This window comes from Alligator sinensis, unplaced genomic scaffold, assembly GCF_000455745.1.
Source record: "Alligator sinensis unplaced genomic scaffold, ASM45574v1 scaffold1092_1, whole genome shotgun sequence".
NCBI lineage: Eukaryota > Metazoa > Chordata > Crocodylia > Alligatoridae > Alligator > Alligator sinensis.
In genome coordinates this window covers 1203492-1212645 of record NW_005842252.1, presented here as the reverse complement: position 1 = coordinate 1212645, position 9154 = coordinate 1203492, and the positions used below count along the sequence as shown (strand labels likewise).

Below are 9154 nucleotides of genomic sequence, written 5' to 3'. Positions count from 1 at the left end.
TTCTCCACACCCCACCACTTCTCCCCCACAGCCCCCAGTCTCCCCACCCCTGCATTGCTCCTCCCTCTTACCTCTCTCTCCCCCTCTGCTGCACCCCTGAGAGCTTTAACTTCACATTTACTTTCATCCCATGAGTTATGGTCAGAAGCAGAGCTGGGGGCCAAATGAAATCTTTCCAGAGTAAAAACCCTGTGCATTCCTTAGCACCTTGTAGTAGGCATGATCTGCTGCTACATACTACTTTGCATTATAAGTTAGCAACCTAAAATCTTGAGATCCAAACTGTAGCCATGGCTTCAGTAGCACTGGGGGAGGGGTCAGACAAAAAAAAGTCCATGAAAATAGCTTTTTGAAAGATAATGGCGCCATTTAGTCAGCGTGTACATATCTCCAGCATGCTATTTGCATCAGGGAGGCTAACAAATTACCAAGAGGTTGCTACTTGTAAAGATGAAGATACTTAAAGCATTCTGATTTCTTTAAAAAAAAAAACTGTGTTAAAGTCTTGTTTTATCAAGTCAGAGTTAAAAATAGCATGCAACTTCCTAGAAAGGAAAGTAATAGTTTAAAAGTTACTCAGGGCACTAGGGAAAGTATTATTTTAAGAACTGTGACAAATTGCAAAAAATTGTATGTTTATTTCTTTTTTTGGTGTCATACTGATCCCTGAAACTCTATCCATAACACACTAATGAAAGGAAATGGCTTTGCAATCCATTTCTATCTTGGATAGAACCAATTTTCCTGGTTTTGCAAAACAATCAATTTAAGCTGCTGCTGCTTTTGATGAAAGGACTTCAGTAGTCCTTTGGCATGCAACTTACCCATTGTGGGTAATTTTCTCTTCCCAGCCTGGTTTCATTGAAACTTAAATGTCATACCATTTTTACTGTTGTTTAGGCACCGTCCTTGGTTTTTTGCACAACAGGGGACTTGATTTCATATTAAGGAAGAGATTTTGAAATGCAAGCATTTTAAGCTAAAAAGAATGCATAAGAAACTCTTCATATTCTCACCAAAAGTGGTAGTTGTGATTTATAATTTTAGAACAATCTCCAGGCATATTGTTTCACTCACTAAGCGAGGCATTTGATTATTTTTTCTTTTAGCCTAAAGCAATAAATCACCTTCTACAAATTTAATTTAATTGTACATAGAAACAACAAAACACAAATTACATTTCTGTGTTAGGAACGCACCGTTGTGCTTTAAAAAAAACCCAGTATGACTTCAGTTCTCAGTGATGTATTGCAATGTTTAGTAATTATTATTAGGAAGTTTAAAAGATTCAATGCAACCTTCAACATACAAAAAAGAAAGACATTTCTCACACGTCTAGTAAGCTTTTGGTAAGTCTTATAATGTTTAAATCTACACAATTTTCAGAGACAAAACTGCAAACTTTCTAAACCAGGTCCCTGCTGTTTGCCCTATGCTGGAACTGAAGATGTTGCTGTAGTGGCTTCTCTGGCTCTGACACAGGATTCAGGACGGGAGCTGGAGCCACTGCTGTGTACCACCACCACCACCGCCGCATGCTCTGGGTCAGAGCTAGAGCTGTCACTGCCACTGCTTCCCCATGGCTCAGACTAGATCCAGCCCAAAAGGAGACCTGCCATCCAGATCCAATATGGAGCATAAGATGAGTTTGAGAACCTTGCTCTAAAGCATCTACTTGCCAGTGTCAGAGACAAAACAGTGGGCTAGATAAACTTAGTTTAGTCTGACCTAGTATGGCACTTCTTATATATTTAAGTTAAATATATGTTCTTTTTTTAAGTTAACTGCTTCAAAATGTGCTACTGTGACTTCATCCTCATAGGTAACTAGTGAAGTTTAATCCCACTCAGGTTGTGTGGGAACAAATGCAGAGAAATGAAAATCTAATTGCTCTCCCCATCTGTGAAGCAGGGAAGGGAACATGTTTGACAGATGTCAGTATTTGCTCCAAAAGCAAAGGAATGATTGTAAGGGCCTATTTCTCATTAATTACAAGGTATTATATTCATTTCTATTTCAACTGCAACTGAAAATGTTCTTTAAAAAATTGCTGGTTCAAAACAGAAAGGGAATACCCACTGGCTAGGACAGAAGTTACACGTAAACTGGTTTAAGTGATCAGAAACTGGTTTAAACCTGTAACAGAACAGAAGCTCAGTGCACATAAACCAGTTTCAAAATAACTGAAACTGGTTTAAGAAGAACCTGGTTGAATGTAATAATAGACATAACTGATTTGGGTCAAAATGGTTTATGAAACTTCTGTCCCAGGCCCCTTCCTGGTTCATGTTAAATCACAATCCCCCTGCATCCCAACATGCTTTCCAGCCCTGGGCTGGGCTGTGCTGTCTACACCAGAGAGCAGGGCTGGCCCCACCCCTCTGATCCCTAGCTGGAGCAGTGAAGGCTGGCTGATAAGGGAGTGCAGGGGGCAAGACCAGCTAGGGATGCCACCCAGCCTTGGTGTGGGGACTGCTATCCCCAGGCAAACCCTGGCTGGGGTCTGGGGCTGGGGTTAAACACCCCTTCCCCTGCTCAAACTTATTGCTGGTTGCAACTGTTAACTACAAATCGGAGGCACCTGGAAGCAGGAAGAAGTAGTAGTAATAAGCAACCCTGCAAAGCCCTGCTTCTGTGATTGTGGACTGCAAATCGCAGAGACCTAGGGGCAACAGAAAGAGAAAGTGAACACACAGCCGGAGAGCTGTGCTCTTGCTGCCTCCCTGCCACCCCGCCAGAGTCCTTGGGTATGTCTGCATTGCAGTCAAAAATCTGAGGGTAGCTTATGCCAACATACCTCCACTACTTTTAAAACTAAGCTAATTTGGTTACTGAAAGCAATGCACTGGTGGTAGAAGAGGGCTCAGAAAACACTAGGCTTCTGAGTATTTACCCAGGGCTTGCAATGGAACTTGCACCCAACACTCAATGCCACGTTGCCACAGCTATGCAGCTACTGGTTTCCAAGTTTTAAACAATGTTCACGAACATCAGTAATGGTTATGACCACAGCATAGAGAACACTCTTTGTAAATCACAGTGTTTAATTACTCATCACACTCTCTTTTGTTCTGATTCTTTTCTTATTTATGTATGTCAGGGGTGCTCAACCTCTGTCCCATGGGCAAATATGGATGATGGAGCCATGGTATCTGGTCTGCAGGGCTCCCCATTGGTTGAGAAATTTGGCAGTGGAGGAATGGTAGCAATTAATATGGCCACCCTCCCCCTGCTGCCAAATTCCCCAATCCTAAATCCAAGGGCACATGTGACCAGACCAGACCTCCTTTCCTCCACATGGCCAGGTTAAGGCTCCTTCTTCCCTGTTAGGCTGGGTCAGACCACCTTCTCCCGCAGGGCTGAGCTGCACCCTGCCCTGCTCTGTGTGGCTGGATGGGGCTGCACATGCCCTGGGTGCCAGATTAAGACAACCTGCTGGATCTGGCTCATGGATGGACTGGCCACTGCCCATCCAGTCTTCCAGGCAAGAAAGGCAAAAAGCACTACTGACATTCGTGTAAATCAGGAGAATTTTTACTGAAGTTAGTGGAGTTTCACCAATGTAAAAATAGTGTAAGCTAGGAGGCCAATCAAGCCTTCTGTCCTTACGGTGATGGAACTGAGGCTATTTTTAGTCAGGACAATCACTTCCTTGCTAAAAGCTAATTGCCCACAGAGGAAGAAGGAAGTGAAGGGAAAGGTACCCTTACGCTCCAGGCTCTGTTTTATAGGCACATCTGAGGAAATATATCAAATCTCCAATGCTTTGCACCAACTGCTTAGAATACTCAACTTCAGGGTCAGGAATTAACAAAAGCAACAGGCAGTAGGCATATAAACCAAGAATGGACAAGAGCAGAGGTATGGAGGCATGCTGTCTAGCCAATTCAGGACTGAAGTGTAGATTTGATTATGGCAAATTACCCAAATTCTATGTTTATGTCTATGCTTACTGAAAAAAGGTAATGACTAATACACACCTAATTTTAAGTAAGCTAGAAAGCCAAACTCCAGATCTTTTGTCCATTTTTCCACTTTGGCCTTGCTAGCTATTGTTACAAAAATGCAGAAAACAATGATCCGTATTTCCCTAAGTAAAACAGCCAATGAGCAGAGCTAAGTAATGTATACCTAAAGACTTTCATTTATTTGGTATGGTGACTCAACTGGGGTCTCACAGCATCCTTAAGCGCCACAGGATCTTTTTAAGAGTGTGCAGGATGCCACTGAATATTTGCACTGTTACGCGTGCAAACACCTATGGCTTGATTCCCAAGATACATCCAAAAATTTGAAATCGGAATTCCTGGGTGTGTCTACACGTGCAATTAATTTGAGGCATATTGTGCTGGAGTTTATTGTTCCCAGGTGCCATGTTTGAAAGTGTATCAGGGACTGTAGCACATTTAGCCAGGGTGGAGCAGCCCCAGCTAGTAGGGGGCCTGGGTCTGTTTTGACCTGGATCAATGTGCTGTGGAGGGGCTGGCTGGGGCATGAGGATAGTCTAGTATAGGACTAGCTGGGAGGCAGCCTTGCACTGAAGCATTCTCATGCCCCAGCCAGCCCCATCAGCATCTACACTGCGTTGCTGTGCAGTAAAACACTCTACTGCAAGTCATAACTCCTAGAAGAAGGAGTTTATATTCAGACTAGATATAAGGAAAAACTTCTTTGCAGTTTGTATAACCAGACCCTGAAATAGACTCCCAGTGGGGGTGGTGTAGGAACCTACCCTGGAGGTCTTCAAAAGGAGACTGGATGCACATCTTGCTGGGGTTATTTGACCCCAACAGTCTTTCCTGCCCAGAGCAGAAGGGCTGGACCTGATGATCTCACGAGGTCCCTTCCAGTCCTAAACTTCTGTGAAACTATGTGAAGGTGGTACAGGTATTTACAAGTACTAACCAGTGGCAGTTTTATTTTACTGCAGCCTAACAGGGCTGCATGTTTAGATGGTGAGAGATTTACTGTGGAGCTAATTAATAGGGATCCTGGTTTTCTGTTTCCCATGGAAAAAACAGAGTATACCAGATTTCCCCTTTTTATCAGAGAAAACGCGGCTTTCTCTTTTTTAGCAGTGAAACCCATGGATTCCCTGCTTTTGCAAAGAGCTCTGCAGGCTGGTTGAGCTCCAGCCTGCAAGAGGTGTTTGCAAACAGGGCGGAAAACCCCCAGCCCTGCCTGGAGGGGAAGGGGGAGGAGGAAGGATGGGGCCTGGGGCTCTCAGTCAGCCACAGCTCTGCTCAGCTAAGCTTCACTCTTTGCTCCTGGAGCCTGAGGTACATGGGGGTTGCAGTGGCCAGGGGGCCCCTCTGGCAGGGCTGAGGGGTTGGAGGTCATGGCTGGAGGGAGCCAGGAGCCAGCCCCACCCCCACCCAAGCAGGCAGAGCAGTGGGAGGAGCCGGCTCCACGCTGCTTCTGCTGCAGCTGCCTGCTTTTGGGGGCAAGGAGCTGCAGACTTGGCTTCCTGGCCCCATAGCCCTGGCAGCTGGGGGCTCCCTCCAGCAGGGCCGGGGGGCAAGGGCTGTGTACAAGGCACAAGTAGGGTGGGGGGCTGTTGTGGGGGCAGTAAGGGGCATCAGCAGGGTTGGGACGGCTTTGGGGGTGAGTGACAGGCATCAGCAGGGCTAAGCGGGGGCTGCAGGGGGCTTTTAATTTTAATAACAGATTTGGGGGGTTTTATCAGAGAATTTGCAATTCTTTGTCAGAGAATTTGCAATTTTTTTTTATCAGAGAAAACCAGGATCCTTGCTAATTAGGTAGCTCTGAAGTAAATATTGTGTGTTGATGCTCCCACTAGAGAAAACATTTTCTGACCTGTTGTGTGCTTTCTGAGTTACTTGCAATGGGATATGCTCTATTAGTTTTCTGTAGTAAAAAAAACCAAAGCTAAGTGCTGACATTTTCCAAGGCATGCCTTGGATCTAAAAAGATCAAGAATAACTGACCTTCACAGAATCTAGAGGTAAACAATATTTATTCTTGTTTAGAGCAAAATGAGACAAGTAAACTTTAATGTTTAATCCTACAAGGTAAAACCTTCTTGAAAAATGTGACCTTTTCCCCCAATACATTGCAAAACGAATGAAAAATATTTTTTCCCCTTTTTAAGGACTCTGCTGACATTCTGCCATACACGCCTACAAGTTTCTATTTTTCTTTTTCATTTAGGGTCACAACAAAAATATTTCTTTTGGATTCATGAACTGAACATTGTTATCCATCCAGTTCCTGTCAAGAACAGCATTAAAGTCTTAATGATCTTAAAGGGCACGTGGTCTGACCCAAAGAATTACAGGGGGGGTTTTTACCACACTGGAAAACTTTCATTTTTACATCACATTTTTTCAGCATTATGCCACAATGTAAAGAATCCCTTGGTCTTCAAAATAGTTTTTCCATATACAGGATTATATGGCAGCGCTACTCTGTTAAATAAGTAGCTTACCCCTGTTTAATTTTAAAATCATCACCGCAGATTGGCTCCACTACACTGTGCCAATTTACAGTTTTATTAGAAGTCTTATATTTAAGGGTTTTCCTAAAATTTCAGCTCTGGATTTGTACAAATATGTGAAGCACTTGGTTTTCATTAACAAAAAATAAACCAAAACAAAAACTACTAAATAAGGAGAAAAGATTGAAAATGTAAGTCCAGTGAATACTACTGATTCAGTAGTCAGGCAACAAGTCAAACAATAAGAGAGCTGTAAATGCATTATTTTTAATAAATTACATGATTGTGAAACCAGGCTCATGGCTTGGGAACACTTGACAATACTGTATGCCTAATTATTTCTTAGCATACAACTCATTTTTCTTTTACCATGAGGATGGAGAGTTCAACCATCTCTGGCAATAAATAAATGTTTGATCCATCAGCTAAATACTATATACTGAAGATCCTCACTAGGATTACTGAAGAAATGTTTGGTCCTTTATGAGGTTATCTGCGTCACCGCTGAGAGCCGTGGCGCGGGGTTCGGGGCTTTAGGAGCCCTAATCGGTGGGCGGGTACTTGTGACGCTTGGGGTGGAATCAGGTACTCAAGCGTTTTGGTTAAACAAAAGGTTGTTTACTTACATTGCTCGTACAGTGCAGGTCAGATGCTTGCTTCGGTTACGGTTACAAACTTGGGTCGGGCAGAAATTACAAAGATGTTGGTCGGTCTGCAGAAGTGTTCGGGGTGTTTGGGCTGGCAGTCATCTTACGTCTCGGGTGGGGGTGTGCTAGGCCCCCTTGGGTCAGTGACAGGGAGTCCTTAGTGGTTGATCAGGTCGCTAAGTTCGCTCTGAAACACGCGTGGAGTTTGCTAGGCTCCACAGTGTACTCGGAGTTCTCCACGAGATGTGTGTGGAGCTCTCCAACTTGGGCGGAAACTGCTCAAGCCTCTTATACGGCTAGCAAGCCAATCACTGGCCGCCAGGTAGGAATAATTTAGAACAGTCCAATAGTGGGGTACAAATTTGCATAAGATTGGCGGGAACTCCTTTGCACCATGCATTTCTGTGCTGCAAAGAAGAAATGCACACTGCAAAGAAAGCTACAAATTGGCGGGAACTTTTTCTAGGTCATAACATATAGTCACTGGGCTCTGGAGTTTTCCCCTCGTGACCTACTTACATGACCTACTTACAAAATGATTGACAGACTGCCTTCTGTATCAAACTATGGAATCCTCCCACTGTACTATAGGCATATGAACAATGGGTTCTGACAATCTGCACAACAATTTCATGTCCAGCATGTATAAGCTTGCAGAAAGGAGGTCCGAGGGGCAGGAAAATTAGTTTTCCTATTGGGACAAATATGCTTTCTCAAAACCAAACCAAGGAGGCAAAGCATGTGAGATAAAGAAACTTATTTTCAGCTGTGGTTTGTTCCAAATAAAACACTGTCCACACTGAGAATACAGCAAAGTGATCAACGGCAATGTTTTGTTATGACTCTGCGCACGCACGCACGCACATACAGGGAGAAAGGTGAACGCCTAGGTAGGGGGTTCAGCAACATCCTGTCCCTGGATTTAAGTATCTACTAGTAGTTATAACACAGTCTGTCCCAAAAGCAAAAATCATGCCCTTCAGAAACAGGTTCTGACACTCATGAACAAGCTATTTCTGGATCCAGGGAGTGGGTGAATCTATCAGAGAGAGAGAGAAAAAAAAAATCTAGACTTGCTGTTGGTCCTCTGGAGTGACTCTGCATATTTGGAGCTGTGTCTATGATGGCATACAACCCTTAGTTTTTTTGGGATGTGTGGTGATGGGCAAGCATCTTGAATGTTCCACAGCTTTGTGAAATAATGCTTCTCTGCTGGCCTATGGCGGCCCTGTACTAAAAAAAGTAGAAATGTTTGTCTCTAGCAGTCATCCCCTGATTAGTACCAGATTACATTTCTGTGAATGTGCAACAACTCTCATTGGGTCTGACTGTCGAGTTCATGAATAACAGCTCAGTATTGAGAGTAAAAACTTCACAGGCTGGTCTTTATTTAATGAACCAAATGCAGAGTTAGAATGAGCATTCCATTTTATAGGGGATTATACTGATACAAACTGCCAAGAATAAACCTAACTCTGACTTTGAAAAACTATCTTTCTCTGTTGCTTAAATAACGGAAGCATATGAGAGGAAAAAAAAAATCTACATTATTTTGTGTGTTTTTGAGTCCTGTCCAGACATCATGATCTAACTTTAATCAGTGGTAAAACAAATTCAGCCTGACATTTTTATGCAGTTTTAGAGGCTCATAATATATATAAAATAAACTGGAGTGAGGCATGTTTCCATCTGTTGCAGAGACTCTGTTTCAGAAGAGTTAAAAATTCTACTGGACTTGGTACTAGTAGGAGTATCCCTGTTCAGGACAGAAATAGAGCAGGTGTGATACTGGAATTAGTATTATTCAGAGTAATAAGAATTTCTGATGAGCATTATCTTTACAAAGAATCTATTCAGTGCAATGTTGTTTCCATTTAACAATCTAATAAAGTTAAATGTTTAGAATAGGTGAATTTTCTGAATCTCTCTCATGGGTCAGAAAATGGAAGTAGTTATTATGCTTTTGTACAGCATAGATTCATAGATGCTAGGGTCGGAAGGGACCTCAATAGATCATCGAGTCCGACCCCCTGCATAGGCAGGAAAGAGT

At 43.1% G+C, this 9154-nt stretch overlaps 1 protein-coding gene across 3 annotated transcripts in view; it reads right to left on the bottom strand.

Moving 5' to 3' along the window:
- GSTCD (glutathione S-transferase C-terminal domain containing) overlaps positions 1-9154 on the bottom strand; it is a 164314-nt gene that overhangs the window by 31621 nt on the left and 123539 nt on the right. The gene's annotated exons all lie outside the window — the stretch shown is intronic.